Source organism: Homalodisca vitripennis, chromosome 2 (genome assembly GCF_021130785.1).
Source record: "Homalodisca vitripennis isolate AUS2020 chromosome 2, UT_GWSS_2.1, whole genome shotgun sequence".
Lineage (NCBI taxonomy): Eukaryota > Metazoa > Arthropoda > Insecta > Hemiptera > Cicadellidae > Homalodisca > Homalodisca vitripennis.
This window is the reverse complement of record NC_060208.1, coordinates 147,183,634-147,200,627: the sequence shown is the minus strand read 5'-3', so window position 1 is coordinate 147,200,627 and position 16,994 is coordinate 147,183,634. Positions and strand designations below refer to the sequence as shown.

Sequence of the window (16,994 nt, the reverse complement as noted above, 5' to 3'; positions counted from 1 at the left end):
AGTATAATTTATACATGTAACATGAATATTTATATACTATACATCAAGATATATATGTTGGATGTTATCCAAGGCCAATCCTTAGATGATGATGTAAAAGAACCGTAACAAGATGGACTGCCTTTATGTTACGATAATGCGATAATGTTTATGCGTAGGCTTTGTCGAAACGACCTTGGGAGAATAAGTATGAACTTGAAACATTTTTTCTTTCATTTTTATTATAGACTCTTCCATGGTGCATCCTTTAAAATTATGGAACGGCTTATAAGGCACATCGAAAGTATTTGGAACTTTTTGTAAAACTATTTTTTCGCAACTGATATTTTTAATTCGGTACACTTTAAGATTTTTAGTTGACTAACTAATAAATGTGACACATGTCACCAAAATAATTGATCAATCAAAAACAACACCGGTAAACATGAATTTGTATGAGCATTACTCTAGTCAAAACTTCTTGCTGGACTTAAAAGACGTCACAGATTTTACAAGTAAAAAACATGTCAGATCGTGAGGCCGTTATTCATAACGCAATTTCGCGCGTGGCCGGGGCCGAATTGAACGCTGCTAATTCGATCCGAGAGCATATCGTTGGCTCGCCTAGATAACCGCCTTGATGGGAGATCAGCTATCGCTCGGCACTACCCAGTCCACAGTCCGTCGACTCCAAATTGGTCGTTCAATCAGTTTTAATTTACCGCCGTTTTGGAGAAACGCCAATTTATTACTTTATGCACGGTAGGTACAGTAATTTGACTCGGAGGGTGGGAAGTAGTAACGCTCTGACGGTGAAGGTTTTAGTAATAATTTAACATATTTCTGCCATCAGTTGCAAACCGTCCAGTCGTCACCACCCACTGACTAGTGTCAGGTAGACGTGGTCGCTTGTACCGGCCAACGAGCATTGCTTTGCTAGACTGCATGTGACGACACCAAAATCTGATCTCGATTCATCCTTAACGGCCATAGAATAAAAAATTCAAACAGTTTGTTTTGGTATTCTTAATATAAAAATAGATGTCATTGTGTAGCTTCTCAAACGTCAATACCTACACACATACGGCTTCAGGTCCCAATACATGGAAGCCCTATCTCACAAACAAATAGTACCATGCATAGTTTTGAACAAGTTCTGAATATTCGACTTTTACAGAGTCAAACTTTCAGAGTTAATTCAGCACGAAATTCTAACCATTATATCTACAACTGGCCTTCTTCATTCACATTATATATTTTATTAGTTTTTAAAGTGGTGTTAAAACAAGAATGCCTTTTCCTAAGCTTATTAATATGTTTACGTTGTAAAAAATTAAAATGTAAATAATTGGATATTGGCACTAAGTGGTATATATTAATTTACGTAATGTTTATTATTGCGACAGGCATTTCTTTTCAAGGTATTGACTTATAAATTTAGGGTGTAATAAAACTAAAAGACAAAAGTACATAGTCAACGCTGATTACTGTTTGTAAAATTGGTAATTTGTAACATTTCCAGGACAAATCACGCACTTAACAGACTTGTGTTTCAATGTTGGAAGGTTTAAAGTCAGTTTGGTGTCCTGTCTTCTCCCGGTTATTGAAACAGCAACTGTGTAACTGTAACACATTGTTTAAGCACGTGTTGTCCACTCATTGTTGACTTTATTGCCATTGTTGGCGTTAAACCTTGTGTTTGCTACCACACGTGACACGCAAACACGCTCACGGCGAAACTCAGTGGTCTAGAACTTGAGTTTATGTCCCTTCGGTGTTATTCCACTTTTTAATAGTTTTCCGAGCGTGGAGTGAGTTGTTAGTTGGTGAAACTAGTGTAGAAACCAAATAGTCGCCTCGGGGTTCCGGGATATGCATCGTGTGTTGTCATGGGTGTAGTAGGTGGTTCTAGTCGATGGCTTCGTCGCGAATTACAGTGTTTTTAATCAAAACTGTTGTCCTATGTAGGTTAAAAGGCAAACTCTATTTCTTCTTCTTCTCTTCTTATAACTAATGTCTCCCCGTGAATAGTATAATTTTATATTTAATTGCATTAAATATTATCTAACAAAATTAAAATTTGTTCCGGTAATGTAGCCGGAGATCAAATGATTTTGCTCGCCGGATATCGATTATAATTGCAAAGGCATTGGAATTATGATAATGCTGATGAGAGTCATATAGCGGTATAATGGTAGAAACTTGCTATAAAGGTTAGAACCTGCCGCCGGATATTGCTGTTATTTAGTTAGGAGAGATTGTCAAAAATGAAAAAGGCACTGGGAAATTTAAAAATCTATGTTTAGAAGATACTGATAGTTCTGCAGATGTCAGTTAAATACCTTCAGGGTCCACTAAAATGTACCCTCCTATATGACGTATTATTCTATATTAGCTGTGTGGAGTAGTAACACTATATAATTTGTATAGAACTATTAATTCTTGAAGCCATCTTTAAACAGCCATCCACACAATTTCTTGCTTAATACGTTGCATGTGGCAGTCGCCTATAACGTAGAGGTTTAGGCGTATTTCCGTCGGACGTTACTCAGTATAGACCAGCAGAGCACGTGTCAATACAAAGTCTTTGATGTATGCAAGAAATAATTTGACAATTAAACCTCTTTCACCACGTTCAACTGCTTGAAGGATTTCCTTAAAACCATTACTTTTAATGTACTTGGAATGTATGTAAACCACTAAACAGTCAATTCATCTCTTAAGATGAACTTAAATTTAACACATAACTGATACAGCCCGAAATTCTGGCTACTGGTAAATTAGAAGGAAGTCAGGTTTCCTTTCTTGACTATAATGAGTCAGTTATTATTGTTGTGACCCAATTAGAAGAGTGAAGCCCACACCCCTTCCCGTCACAGTTTTGCTGCCTTTATGGGTTTTTAGTGATTTGATGAAACACTTTTATACTATGTTTTTACTAGTTTATTTAGAAATTAATAATTATTTTTAGACGATAACACTTCTAGCCAAACATTTGAAATAAAAGCTGTAGAATGTTGTTCAGCTTTGTATCTATGCATAATGTGAATTACTTAGTTTCAGGACTAGTTAGTAGGTGCCGCCCTGTCAAAGTAAGGAATACATTGTTGATTGCCGGGGGAAATTAGAGATAACCTGAGCTTCTACCATTATACCATTATAAGGACCCTTTTAAAGGAGTATTTTCTTAAAGTCTCCACTTTTTCCCTTTGTGCTTCCATTCCTTAAAACTTTTGACCGTGCATTTTGGAAGTTCTAGGGGCAATGGTCTTAGCTCCGACACTAAAAGACCTATCACTATATTGTACATGTCGATTAAAATATGTGCTATAAAACAGATCCGTTAATATTTTCTGTTATATTTTATAGTTTTGAAGTATTTTGACATGCTATTTTATCCACTAAATTTGTAGTTTTTAGATGATGAAAATTTGGTTTGTGACAGTTCGGTCAAACACATCCGATACAAAGATGTAAATAATGTATTCACCTTTTCATTCATATATAACATTACATACTTTTATAACAGTACAAAAATAGGCTAGAACAGGACTAGAAGTAATGAGCTGCTATAACACGAAGTGTGTCAATAACTTTAACGGATTGTAATGTTATTGTGTGTATATATATATATATATATATATATATATATATATATATATAATGTGGTATGTATACGTGTCCTTGTTCCCTGTAGTGGTACGAAGAGAGAAATTCGTTTTCAATTGTGGTCGTTTGTATTGGTCTAAGTTGCCTTATTCAGTCTGTCTAGGAAACATCTCAGTCAATGAGCAATAACAATTTTCTCGGTCACTGCGGTCAAAGTCTCCAGAGCGTAGAGCCCTGTCTCCGAAGACCACAGCCCCCACAATCACATCTAGACGGAGCCGGAAGAAGAGTTTTCAATTAGAGTGGCGTCGGCGTCAGACCGTGTCCGAACGACGGCGACGACCGCTGTAACGGACCGCGATCACCGCGACTGATCTTCCACTTCCGCCGCTGGAGGCTTGCATGATATTGACTCTTACCTCCACTCGCAAACTCCAGTATCGTTGCTTCCAGTTCCAGTAGAGACTTGTAGAGTTCTTGCGTATCAGAAGCTATGCCTGGTTTAGATCTTACCAAGCAAAGACAAACTGTCCTCATGTTCATTGATATCATTATCATATTGAGTTCCTCGTTTTGAAACATTTAGGCCCTGCAAAGATAAATTAAAACGCACAAAGGACTCAGGGTTCTACACATTTCCCAAAGGTTTGGAGCGACAAAGAACACGCAGAGAGTAGTGTAAAATTGCCGTGGTACTGCTATTGGAATGCACGATCAGGAAGTTCCATTACGTAAATATTGCAATAACAAACTTGAAGGCTACAGTGTGCGACAAAAAAGACAATTCCAGAGAAGAAAAGATCAATTTATCATTTTGCTACTAACCCCGCAAGACTTGGAATTTTTTAGATTGGTTTCATCTGAAAAAGGAGAGACTAAGTTTTAATGCGAATATTGAGTTTAGTCCCTTTTCACTTCCGCTCAGTGCAATGTCCGAAGTCTGACCCTGTCACAGACTTGACTCCTGGAATCTTCAGTCCATGTCCGTGTGAGGAGATCTAAAAAGTCATGACGAAGACATTCAAAACTCTTTATTCGTATATTTTAGCCATCACAGACACCCAGAATAAAAAAGACCTCTTTCTGGTTTACCCAGCAGCCATTCAATGTACTGTAGGTGAAGAGTGTCATAGTCTTATCAGGTGAACAATTGAGTGCACTACAATGTTTACACACGATGTTTTAAATGGCTTCTTCGTCGACTTTTTAGGATATCTTCAGACTGACGTGGACTCCAGATTTCTGGAATCGTCAGTGACAGTGTCAAATTTCAGACACTCCACAGAGCGGAAGGTGAAATGCTGAATCCAACACTCGCATTGACTCAACCCTTCCCACCACAGCTATGATAAACACAGCGTTACTGAGGAAGTGGAAAATAAAAAACAATATTTAGAATAATCCATTACGTAGGTTAAACATTGTTTAATGTAGAAACACACGCTTACGTCGTGTTTTACCAAATTCCATACAATGTGTAATGTATGGAATTTAATTATAATTGGGTCAACGTACTACAACCCCACAAAGTTCCAATGATGTTATTGAAAACGGAGATCGTGATAAATAAAGAACAAAATAAAGAATTAGTCGCTGTGGCTTCAAGGACGTATTATTAGTACGAATTCAACTATCCAAATTCTTATTACTGTTTTTTAAGTAATTAGTAGGCCTTTTGTGAGTAATTTCAAACCCAGCGGGATTGTCTTCCCAACAAAAGGCAGAGGGTCGGTTTTGGAATGTGAAGAAGGCTTACATAAGTACAGCCTAAGCACAAAGGGCGCAATAATGCACGCACCACCCCCTCCAACCCCGTCCTGCCACATATCCGCCCCCAGCTCTGGACTTCTGTACAGAGCTGGCATCTCCGCTATGTCTCTTTACTCCCTGGGGAGAGGAGATTTTCCTCCACCCCGCCTTTAGCATTGCTTTCATTCAGCAAGCCACTTGTCTAGATTAGTGTCTCTAGTAATAAAGTTAAATGAAAACGTTCCTTAAACTTTAAATCCCTATTTTGGTGTAAGACAATATTACCCACGCAAAAAGAGTTAAAGTATAGCAAAGATTATATAAGTTATTTATTAAAAAATTAAAAATCATAAAAAATAATTTGAATACGATTTAAAGATGTTACTTTGCCAGGGATGAGTCCATTCGTTGTGGGTTTTAACCGTGCTAGTACAATTAAGATGCGATTTACTGTAACTGCAATAAAATGTAATGCTAATGTAAGAAAAGTTTGATCATACAAGAAGATTATTTGTGCAGAATTTTGAAACAATTTGTGATAGAAATACATTTTCTTTTAGTAATTGATATATGTCAATGCTAATTTCTTCTTATATGTTTAAAGATTTATTGTACAGAAACCAAAACGACCAACCAGTAGAGATGTTTCTAATTCACACCACCTAAGAAAGAGTATTTTGTTTAAGCCAGTGTGATGACTGTCAAAATATTGCTCTGAAAGAGGCTTAAATTGCTCTCGCGCGGTACTGAACTTATCAATGATAACTTCAGGGTCTATGTGCCTCTACCTGGTGAATCTCAGTTACCTCTGTGAGATTTTATCGAACTATGTATAGACTGGAGCTGTACTTTGTTTCTTGTACCTTTTCCTTTAGCACTGAAACTTTACAAGCCGCAAAGTAAAGTTCGTCGTTGCCACGATTACAAACCCATTCAGGGTATGGGACGTCGTCTTTTTTCGTAGTAGTAAAAAGTACGTAGGATGTCTTCGCTGAGCCTGAGCACGCTCCACCATAGCCAGGAGGGTGCACAGAGTGGTGTAGCAGTTGATTTATTCCTATTACCGGTACACGAATCTCACCCAAAGTTTAAGTTGGATTTGAGAGCTATATTTGTTGTCTTGTTGCTTTACTGCTGTGTTGCAGGTTGATCAGTAAGTAACAGCAATACTTACAACGGCGACAAAATCCACCGACAATATTAATGAAATTTAAAAAAGACACAGGAAAATAACCAAAATCTTCATTGTTCGGATCTTATGGTAAAATATCATAGGTTCAGTATATGCTATAAAATAAAGTTATCTCATCCATCATTTAAGTGAAAGAAATCGATCAAAAATATTGCTAGTCTGTAAGTGTGTTTACGTGTTGGGATGACTTAAACTACGAGTTTCATAGACTATGATTAGTCCATCAACTATAAGACCGGGCAGATCTGACCTTCATCTATCCAGTGCCAAGTTGTGAAGCAGGTTTAACCCACGTCTTCAGTGGAACTGGACGAAGGAATCTTAATCAATTAGTTTTATCGCTTTGCTCTCATGAAGTGATTTACCCAGACGACAACGCGGCTCCAAGGTCCCACTCATCACCCGGGCAGTTCTCACCGTCGCGTCGCCGTCACGTGAGCGGACTAATGGTGGTTTTTCTGGGGACGTTTCGCCGCGGACATGACGGCAGACTTGACAAGGCGTGACGCACGGCCGGAGGCTGCTGTCACCTGTGAGTTACCGGCCGGTTACACCGAGAGTGCAGCGCGGTCACCGGTCACCGGTCACCGGTACCGTAATATCGGCAGCGATAATCGGTTATGTCCGAGGAGCAGGTTGACCACGGCTCCGTGCATTGACAAGTGGGTTCCTACCAGCGAGGATTTATTCCAGATTGGTGGATCTGGATTTCTCGTAAAAGTAAGAAGACCAACATCGGTAGGAAACGTTGAGAAAATGTTATTGAAAATATTAATGTGTCTGAATAGGGGGTTTTCCTTATAATGTGTTCCAAGGTAGACAATTATTCGTGTTATACTCTCTTCAACGGTGTAGTTTTAGAAATTTAGGTTCTTCACCTGTAAATAGTAGGAATTGAAAAGTAATTTTTAGTTAAAATATGTGTTTTATCACTTTTACACTTAATTCGCTTTATTTGTATAGACCCTCAATATTTACGTTATTTCCTTACATACAAATTCATTAAGAAAAAATCGATTTGAGAAAAAGGTAATGTCATAGTTCAGTTTCATAATCAGAATAAATTTGCTACTTTGTTAGATTTTTATGATTCGCCTGCATTCTAACTTTGAAGCTTCAGTATTTTCCCGTACTTATTTTTTTACTTGGGCGACAATTTAAAGTGGTTATAGAGTCTTGGTATAAAATTCCTAACCAAGTGTGATATATGAAAAGGTTGTGATAAAAGTAAACTGTAAAACTACGAGTATTTGTAATTTATGTCATTATAATTTTACTCAACCAATATGATACTAGATATATGTAGGGCAATAAACTTAGATTCCTGTGTATTAAGTATACTCATCACTAATGTTACAAGAAATTTACTTACCAAATTAAGTAAATAAACATTAATGAGTAGCCTATAGCTGAAAGGGGAGTATCCTTAAGTGGTCATTTCCGTTTTACCAACTGAGAAAGCATCCGATTTGGATGATAATCTTTCTGAGTTCATAAATATCACCGGTTCTGGGGTAGGGTGGTCTACCTGTTTCTTTCATTTCATACTATACAGTGGTGAATTACCCGCAGCTTTAAGAAAATCTAAATTCGTTGTTGTGTAACATCGGGAAAAAGAACCAAAACGTATAGATAGGTACCGCCCGATACCTCGAAGTGTATGTTATTAACTTTTGGGTTTATTACTCTATTCTCAACGCCAGCATCACTGAAGAGCAAGGCTGCTTCAGAGCTGTTCAAGTCTATTATAACAAAGTCCCCTCGCTTACCTACAGAGAATTTGATATCATAACTGATATCACAGAGTTCATTGACCTTCCCGAAACCAAGTATAAAGCATGGACGAAAACATGTTTATTCAAGGTCTTCCTTGCCCTTTTTCTTGTAAATCTTTTAGACAACATGCTTAAAGATTGGTTGGTCAAAGTCTACCTGGAACAAAAAGAAAGTTATTGGATGACAATAGGTCAGCAGGTTTTCGAAATATCGTGACAGATACAGTAGACAAACAGACATACATAAATGATTATATTTATATACGTTCGTATATAAATGTATACATTTCACTATGTATGATGGATGTTTAGATAAATCCAAAAACTGCATCCTAGCAGCTCAAATTAAAACATTCAGTTATGGCTATAAAGCAAGCTGTAAAGTGTGTTTAATCACTGAAAACTAATTGTTACATCCATAAAAACTCTAAAATTCATTGTTAAATGCTTAATAAAAAGATACAGCCCGGAACATAACAGGTTCCAGAACGGGTCCTTGTGGTAGTCCTATCCATTCGCTGGAACTATCTGGTTCATTAACTGCGTGGTTATTAATGAGTCGTCGCTTTCTGTGAACTGCAATTAGCTTACAAGTTCCCCTCTTCGGTACAACAATTATAGGCAGTCTATGTCAGGACAAACGCATGTTTTTCACACTCTTTACTGGTGCGAATGTATGAGCAGGATTCCTCACCAGCTTTCTACTCTCTCTATGCACTTGTTTATTTATCGCTCGTAACAAACCTTTTTTAATGCATCTATCACTTAAAATTATTTTTTTGTTTTAACCGTTACAAAACTGTCTGATTATTAAGTATGCATATAATTCCATTACTATCCTAAATATAATGTAAGACATAAGCTAATATAGTGTCGTTACATACATTTCAAAATTTAAAACTATTTTTAATAATACATATTGATATTAGTTTTGGATGCTATGTGGTAAAGTAGATTTTTAAAATTTGACATTATCGTTATAACCGAAAAGTTTCTGAAAGTGTCCATTATTTCATTTTTCAAGCTTTTTAAGCATAATCATTTTTGAGAATTTTATTTAATGATGGTGGTAGCTTCATTGCCTTAATATATTTTGGAAAGAAATCTGTTTATGATAGAACATTTTGAAAAATTTTCGTTTTTGTCTTTAAAAACTTTCATCATTTGATGAGTACTTTATTGACGGTTTAGGTATTTCGGATATAAATACTTAGAAGGCTGTACTAATTGAAAAAATATCTCAAATTCACTGAAGTACAATGCTTTATAACGCAATAAACTTGGTACAAGTATTAAATGGGTACAAAAAGTATTAAACGGTTATATAGATGAGACAGGGAGAGTAATTTTATTGTTTTACATTTATTATTACAATCATTCATTAGTAAAATTCCAAAACCTTTAATCCTTTGCTCAGTTATAATTAGAGAACCTATGATGATTTTAAATTGCAAATTTTAAGAATAATAATAATTTACAGTTGGCTATCTTTTAGATTAAGGTTTAATTTTTTAAATTAAGCGAAAGCTTCTTTCTATTAAATCTCTACATCTCTGAAACTGAGGTCATATCCTCAAATTTGCGGCTTGGAAGACCCCAAACCCCTCATTCTTCCCGAGGAAGGTGTTCCCAATCTCAGCTCCGGACGACACGATCTTCAGCGTTCAGAGCTCATATGCGAACTTTTACCACTTGTAAATAAAACACACAGTACTCCTCGTAGCGGTAATAAACCTACATGTCGTTATTCGGCCGTTAAACTTTTACTACCACCATTTAGAGAAACAGTTTTCTTGATTACCACTCAGAGAAAGTTCAAATGACGTTATCGAATCTCTTCCACCGTCAGAATTGTTCATTATTATTCACGAAGATCAGTGAAAGTGGGCGACCCGCGCTCGTAAATCCGAGGTGATGGTCCCGCTGATAGTCCGTGTAAACGAAGGAAAGTGCTCGAACAGCCGGGGCCGTTTTCACTAATAACCCTAGGACCCGGACAGTCGGTCGGACGGTTCGTTTATTTAATAACCACGTGACCTTGTGACCTCAGCCTGATTCCACTTTCATCCCATGTCGGGTCAGCGTAATGTCCTCGCCCGATTCAGTGCAAGAAGAGCCGGCTCGATTACTTACCCTACGGTTGCCTGGAATGAACCCCGGAGACTGACCTTTTCCGCTGACATTTCCGCCGACCCACTATTAAATCTTTGGCACCGTTTTCGTAATTAAGGGATATCTCACTGCAGGCAATCGTGTCGATTACAGTTTAACCTTTACGATTGATGGAATACCATAAAATTACAGTTTAGTAGTAATTACTTGATTACTTGGAATCAGTGTGCTTCGAACTCTGTTGTGAAACTCCACGACAGAAATGGACAATTACAAATACCCCAAGTAGTCAAGAAGTATGTTTGACAAAATAAGTTCTACAAACCACACACAAAGCTTGTCTCTATGTGGTTCTTCAATCGTGTAGAAGACCGCATAAACTGCCGTTGATTAGATCTGTGCACTGAGCGTGACGTAATGCCGGTGTGTTGCAACTCTATCGATATGGCACATTTCCTTCATCAGTCAGGAAGCGTTACCCTTGATTAATCATTTCATCCGGCTTCATTTACTTTCTTCATAGTGAATCTGTCGAGCCGAACAAATTGCATAAGGGGTTTAATTGCATTTGCAGTGTTCTAATTATAAATCACAATTAAGAGTTAATTGCTGTCTTTACATTTAAGATAATTTCATGAGGTAATGCTTGTTACAATACATTTGCTTAGGTTAGTATTCACAATTGGTGGAACAAATTGCCAAAATCATTTCTAACTTTATTTACACATGAAGTGTACCTCCGCATCTTTAGTATAAATTAACAACTTGAGAATTTAAAGACTCAGGAAAGAAGTGTGGTCGAAGAAAACCAATTTTTCATGTTTTATGGAGGTCTAACTTGAAAATAGACAACTAGCGAAATATCTTGAGCTATTATAAGTGTTTTTTTTTTCAAATACTTATTCTTGTAGAATAGTGATAATAATTTATACATAACATGAAAAATTGAAATGAGTATCCCTTTGTTGGTGACGTCGTCAGTTTTGTTCTTTTACCTCGTATACTCGAGATTAACATTATTTTATTACCTACCTTATATTTTCTTGGATTTTCCTCAACCTTCCTCCTGAGGGAACCATTCACTGACCATTCAACCATTTTATTCGTCGCAATCGTTTTGCGAATGGAATATTAAGGGTTTTAGGCCTCTTCCATAAAGCTAATCCACTTCGTTTTAAAAATGATTTGGAACCTATCTTAATGGTTGATTTATAAAAAAATCTTTACAACACAGTTGTTGTGAGTTGCTCTCAAGTGCCGTCATCGTGGACTCGAAGCTGGATACTAACAGGTGCATCCCGTAGGCGGCACGCGGTATTTAGATCTCTGGTGATGAACATTATACTGTTGTGAAACGTAATGTATTATATGAGACATGTAAGTATTATAATCAAAGACAGTCCAAACCTACACTTTTCGCTGAGATAAGTATCTAGGACTAGTTCTTCAGTGTTGTTCGAAGTCCTGTTAACGGTGGGTAGGTAGCCTTGATTGTCTATTTTATAATAAAGCCGATAGTACTACGTCTGAACTGCCCGATCGCGTTGTGAACGGTCGTTTTAGTCAATCATCACCTTAATATTTTCTGTGATAATAATGAACCCTGTTTTGTATGATAGAACAAAATGAATTCAAGTAATAAAGTAATGAGGCTGTAATAAGTAATTTAATGTGTCACATTTTCTACCTTGTTTAATCTAATTTATTTATATTTTACTGAGAACATATTTTATTAAATTATTTCAATACAATAACTAGATGATATACGCCATTCTCCTAATTGATTAGTTACAGCAGCTAGCCGTGTGGGAATGTGTGTAACGGAAAAAGTTCTATGTTTCATGAAGAGGCAAGGATCCCTAGACATAATTTACGTTTTTAGTTTTATTATTTCCGATGCTTAGTCCTTCAATTTTAATTTGATTACAGATGATTGGTAAGTAAAGTAAAGCACAATTAATGTTTTCCTTAGAAGTATTTTCTTTTGCTTGTATAAACCTAAAGGCCTTGCTGTTTTTCTACGTGGAAGAGATTAATTTCTGTTAGAGGTTAATTCTTCTGTAGGTTGTACATTTTTAGAGAAATAAATAAACAGTTAGTTATAAATTAATCGTAAAACAACTTTTTGATGATCAAACGGTAACAAACCTTACATAACTTGCCAAATACGTTGTGAAAAGTTTCTCAAAGAAAAAAATAGTTTAAAATAGCTTAAATTTAAATTCACTAAAAATTGTAAATAAATATTAGCAGTTAGCCTTCGCACGCAATTCCCTGCCGAAAACCACGAATGCCATGGGTATCTTCATTTAAAATAACATTTTAAACATTCCTGAGTTAAGTGATAGTTACTGAAAGGTATTCCAATCTAATGATTCATTTTAGATTCAAGTTTAAAAGTCAGATGCTGTTTTGCTACGTAGAAGACTTCCTTTCCCTCTGACTTTAATTCCTCAATAGGATATGAATACTAAGAGAGTTAAATAATCAATTTAAGTACAGTAGAGCGTGTAATAATTATGGTGGTGACAAGGTTAGTGACTGCGAGAACTGGAATCAGCACTCAGCCACCAAATCGAATGGTGAACATAGCCCTCATGCATCGGGCTGTTGCTTATACTGCACCCTGACCTTGCAGTCTCTGTACAGTACGTCGATCATCGATGTACACGACCATTTCCTCATCTAAATGAAACTTGTAGCGAATCAAATTGATCAAATGGCACTCTTCTAACTATAGGCTACACCCTGGGGCAGTGTTCACGGTCTAGTTGGGTCCGATTGGAACATTAAATCAGTCGGTTGTGTTTTGTAATGGAGGTTAAGTGGTGGATTCATTCATTCAATGACGGCCGGTGAATCCAGCCGCTGCGCCTGCGGGCCCTGTATTGTCCACTTGGGCCGTGAAAGTGTGAAGGGAACTGACAGAACTGGGCCGCCTCTGCACGACTCAAACCTCGTCCCGCGTTCTCACGACAGTTTCCCACCGCAGTCACTCTCCCTATCTACGCGATCGGTTCTGGAGTCTGTGGCGCGTTTACTTTTGGGAAGAACTCCATAGAAATACCTTATTTTTAATTTGAGGGAGGAATAATTCTTGAAAAACGTTTTTACTGTCTATATCCTTAACAATACCACGTCACGTGACTTTTGGAATTTTTAAAAACTGTCTGGCTCTTGGAACGGGATCAGGATTGTGCATATTTTTCAACATAAATCGGCACAATCCTTTATAAGAAACTAGCTGTTTTCCGCGGCTTCGCACGCTTTTTCGTAAGCTTTGCCCGTGTATGAGCACTTCTGGTTCAAGTGAATTATATTTCCAACGCCGATGTAGAGTTTGCCTCGATGTCACGATCAAGAAAATCTGTCAAAAGAATATTGTACGTACTGTACTTTATTACAAAGTGGTCTAACACTCAACGTTTAAGTTCAACCTAAAAATGTATTTTAAAAACATAATACGAGCTCAAAACTTAGCGCCTTCAAATAGTATTTTGTTATTTAATATACATAACTGTCTCGTAATTGCAGTTTATAATGTGCAGGCGCTTTGTAAACCTTTATTTTTTTTCAGCGTTGCCTGGTGGCGAGTTACATCAATGGGCATAGCATATAAACCCTTCTCTGTGGAAAAATACATGTACATACAAATTTTCATAATGATCGGTTAAGTAGTTTACGATTCCATAAAGGACAAACAAACATTCACTTTAATATATATATATATAGATGTTAAACGTAATGTATACCATAAAACAAGTTTTTTGTACTAATGATAACAGTATCAAAACACACGATTAAAAATTACACATAAATAGTAAGTAAAGTAGTGTACAAGAGCACCTGTATCCGAAACACTATCTAAGACCACTGACTTAATTTATTTTATTCGTCAAATCTACACTAAATTCTAAATGTAATCTACGTATTCAACTACTTTTAGAAAGTCGGAACTTGTGGAGGTTTCACCGTCTAAGTTCCCGACCCCAAGTGTTGCTAATTATATTCATACCATTTTTCGTGTTCATATTTATTATTGTTCCGTTGATTGCAAGTTTTTCGTCGCTAGTAATTTTTGTGAGATGATTTTCCAATTTAAAATTTTCATTTTTTCCGGTTCACCCTCCAGGAGCTGATAGGCGAGGGGACATACGGCGAGGTCTACAGCGCCCGCCTGCACAATTACTTCTAACACGTGACCCCTGTTGCAGGCTATGGCGTACCGTGGACTCAGCAGGCACGTGGACCTGGAAGCTTGCCCTGAGCCCGGTACCCGGTTCACCCTCCAGGAGCTGATAGGCGAGGGGACATACGGCGAGGTCTACAGCGCCCGGGACACTACTACTGGTGAGTACCCTGAAACATGCTCTAGTCTATATGTAGTTGTGTAATAAAGGTTATAAAAAGGAATACTGATAAATAATGACACCTTTGTATACCTTCGGAATCTGAGTTAATTCTGTGAACTGTAGGTGTTTATAACATTTCTGTGTAATTACTTAATATTTTGTTAATAGAAAGTGAATAAATTATAATAATGTACTAATTCGCGGTGAATTTCTCTTTTGGTTTGAATTATTACCACGATACACGCTTAAAAATATTGAAGAGGATGCGGTCAAATAATTGTAAATCCTCCGTTTTGTATCGTATAGGCAAAAGTTTACGTCTCAAGCGTTAGAGATTATTTTGATACACTCCCATCTATTAAAAACATGTAACGCGTTTTTTATGTCACTTAACTTACCTTACCTCAATTTTTGAGTCCAATACTTAGCGAATATTTTACAAAATTGTATGTCATTTTGTCCAAAACTTTACACTTTAGTAGTTTTGTGTTGTCAGAGTTTTGTTTTTACATTTCATTTCCGTTGACTCATGGCCATGAAAGTGGTAGCACTGGTTCCTAAGGTGTTACTACAGATTCCTTATGAGTATTGCTACTCAGTTACTGCGGTGGTTACGTCATCATTACCGGTGGTTTTCCAATCAGATAATATTATAATACTGACGATTTAGTGACAGTGCATGTTTTAAAGTTGAACAGTCTAAGAATCTAGACTAGAACGCACATAGTAGTAAGTTTTCCCTTGGTTTAATTACTCCGTTACAGAGTCTGGCGACTCTTGTTTGTCACCAATTAATGGATTGTTTAATAACTGAATTACTCCTAATTTCGGAGAATTCCGAGTGGCTTGACACAGAACTAAAAGCAGAACCGCGTCACTCGTCATATCGCTGTATTAGAGTTATCTTAATGATACCGATAAGTAAGTGATTGACAGGTTGTTAGTCATTGTTTACCATTCAACGTATAGGACATTTTATTTAATATTTAGATTTGTAATGGAATTTGTGTCAAGTGTGCTGCCGGACCTGTATACACTTACATTTTGAAACACCGTTTTAATGCCATTTAGCCTAAAATGTCCTTTTAAAATCTTGCGGAATATTATATAACATTGAATTATTTTGTATTTTGCAGTCTAAGTTAGAAATACGCATGGTTTATGTAATAAGAATGTAAAAAGTATACATAATCGCAATGTTGAAATTTAAAAAGTACTACAACTTTACGAATATTTTACTACTTACATTCCCATTTTGATGTACACGACTAGTGGTATTAAATATTTATTTATATTTTACAATTATCGTATCCAAAACACTTTAGTGTGTATTTGTGTTTAACGGGTTGTATCAGATATCTTCCATTAAAGTAATGCTGCAAATACGGAGACTTGATATGTACGATACTATACCGTAGATTAATAAAAATATGTCTTCTGGATGTTATAATTGCAATATTACTGACCCATTAAAAAAAATTAAAAATATAACTTAGGCTGTTATATAAATATGGGGTACGGGCATTTTTCACTGGATTTTCTAAATTTCAAAAATATTCAAAATTTAAGAATACAAAAAAATCCTAACACTCAAAATTCTTAAATAGCAACATATAATAAATTTTATATCAAATAAAAGGTCTTTTTAAAACAAACTTTTTTTGTATTTAACTTTTTTCCCTATCTCTTACTGTTTCAAAATGGCAGCCGAAAAACTGAATTACGTATGTCTGTTTACAAAATGTAACAAATTATTTTTATTTGAACAAACAGGTTTTTGTGATTAAATAAACAGAATTTGTTATGAAATCAGACCAAAATTTTTAATTGTTCATGTTTTATTTGTCATGTTTTAATTTTCTAATGTGGCCCAATATTTTTGTAGTAGTTTCTATGTTATCTTTTAAAGATAACATTGATTCATGTATGCACAAACTCAATGCAGTCTTGGACTAGAAAGGTACTTTGTACCACCCTCAACAGGCTTATCACTTGCGGTATGCTGGATAGACATATCTATCTGACAAATGTGATAAGGCTACCCTTAGTCAGTTCATTGGTGTCTGCTGTTAAGGACAGCTTGTGGTTTTTCGAAATGCCGTACAAAAATGCAGAGACATTTGATATGCTAATGGTGTTAGGCGAATGTTTTCAAAACTATGTGGCTTCTGCGAGGGTGTATGCCGAACGGTTTCCAAATACAGAACCTCAGTCACGAATGGCCTT

At 36.4% G+C, this 16,994-nt stretch overlaps 1 long non-coding RNA gene across 1 annotated transcript in view; it reads left to right on the top strand.

The window, feature by feature from the left end:
* The window catches only part of LOC124354865, a 38,828-nt gene extending 23,977 nt beyond the window's left edge, over positions 1-14,851 (top strand). The window contains exon 3 of the long non-coding RNA XR_006921719.1: positions 14,631-14,851. This is a non-coding gene — a long non-coding RNA (uncharacterized LOC124354865). The remainder of the gene's footprint in view (positions 1-14,630) is intronic.
* Positions 14,852-16,994: the final 2,143 nt, after the last annotated feature.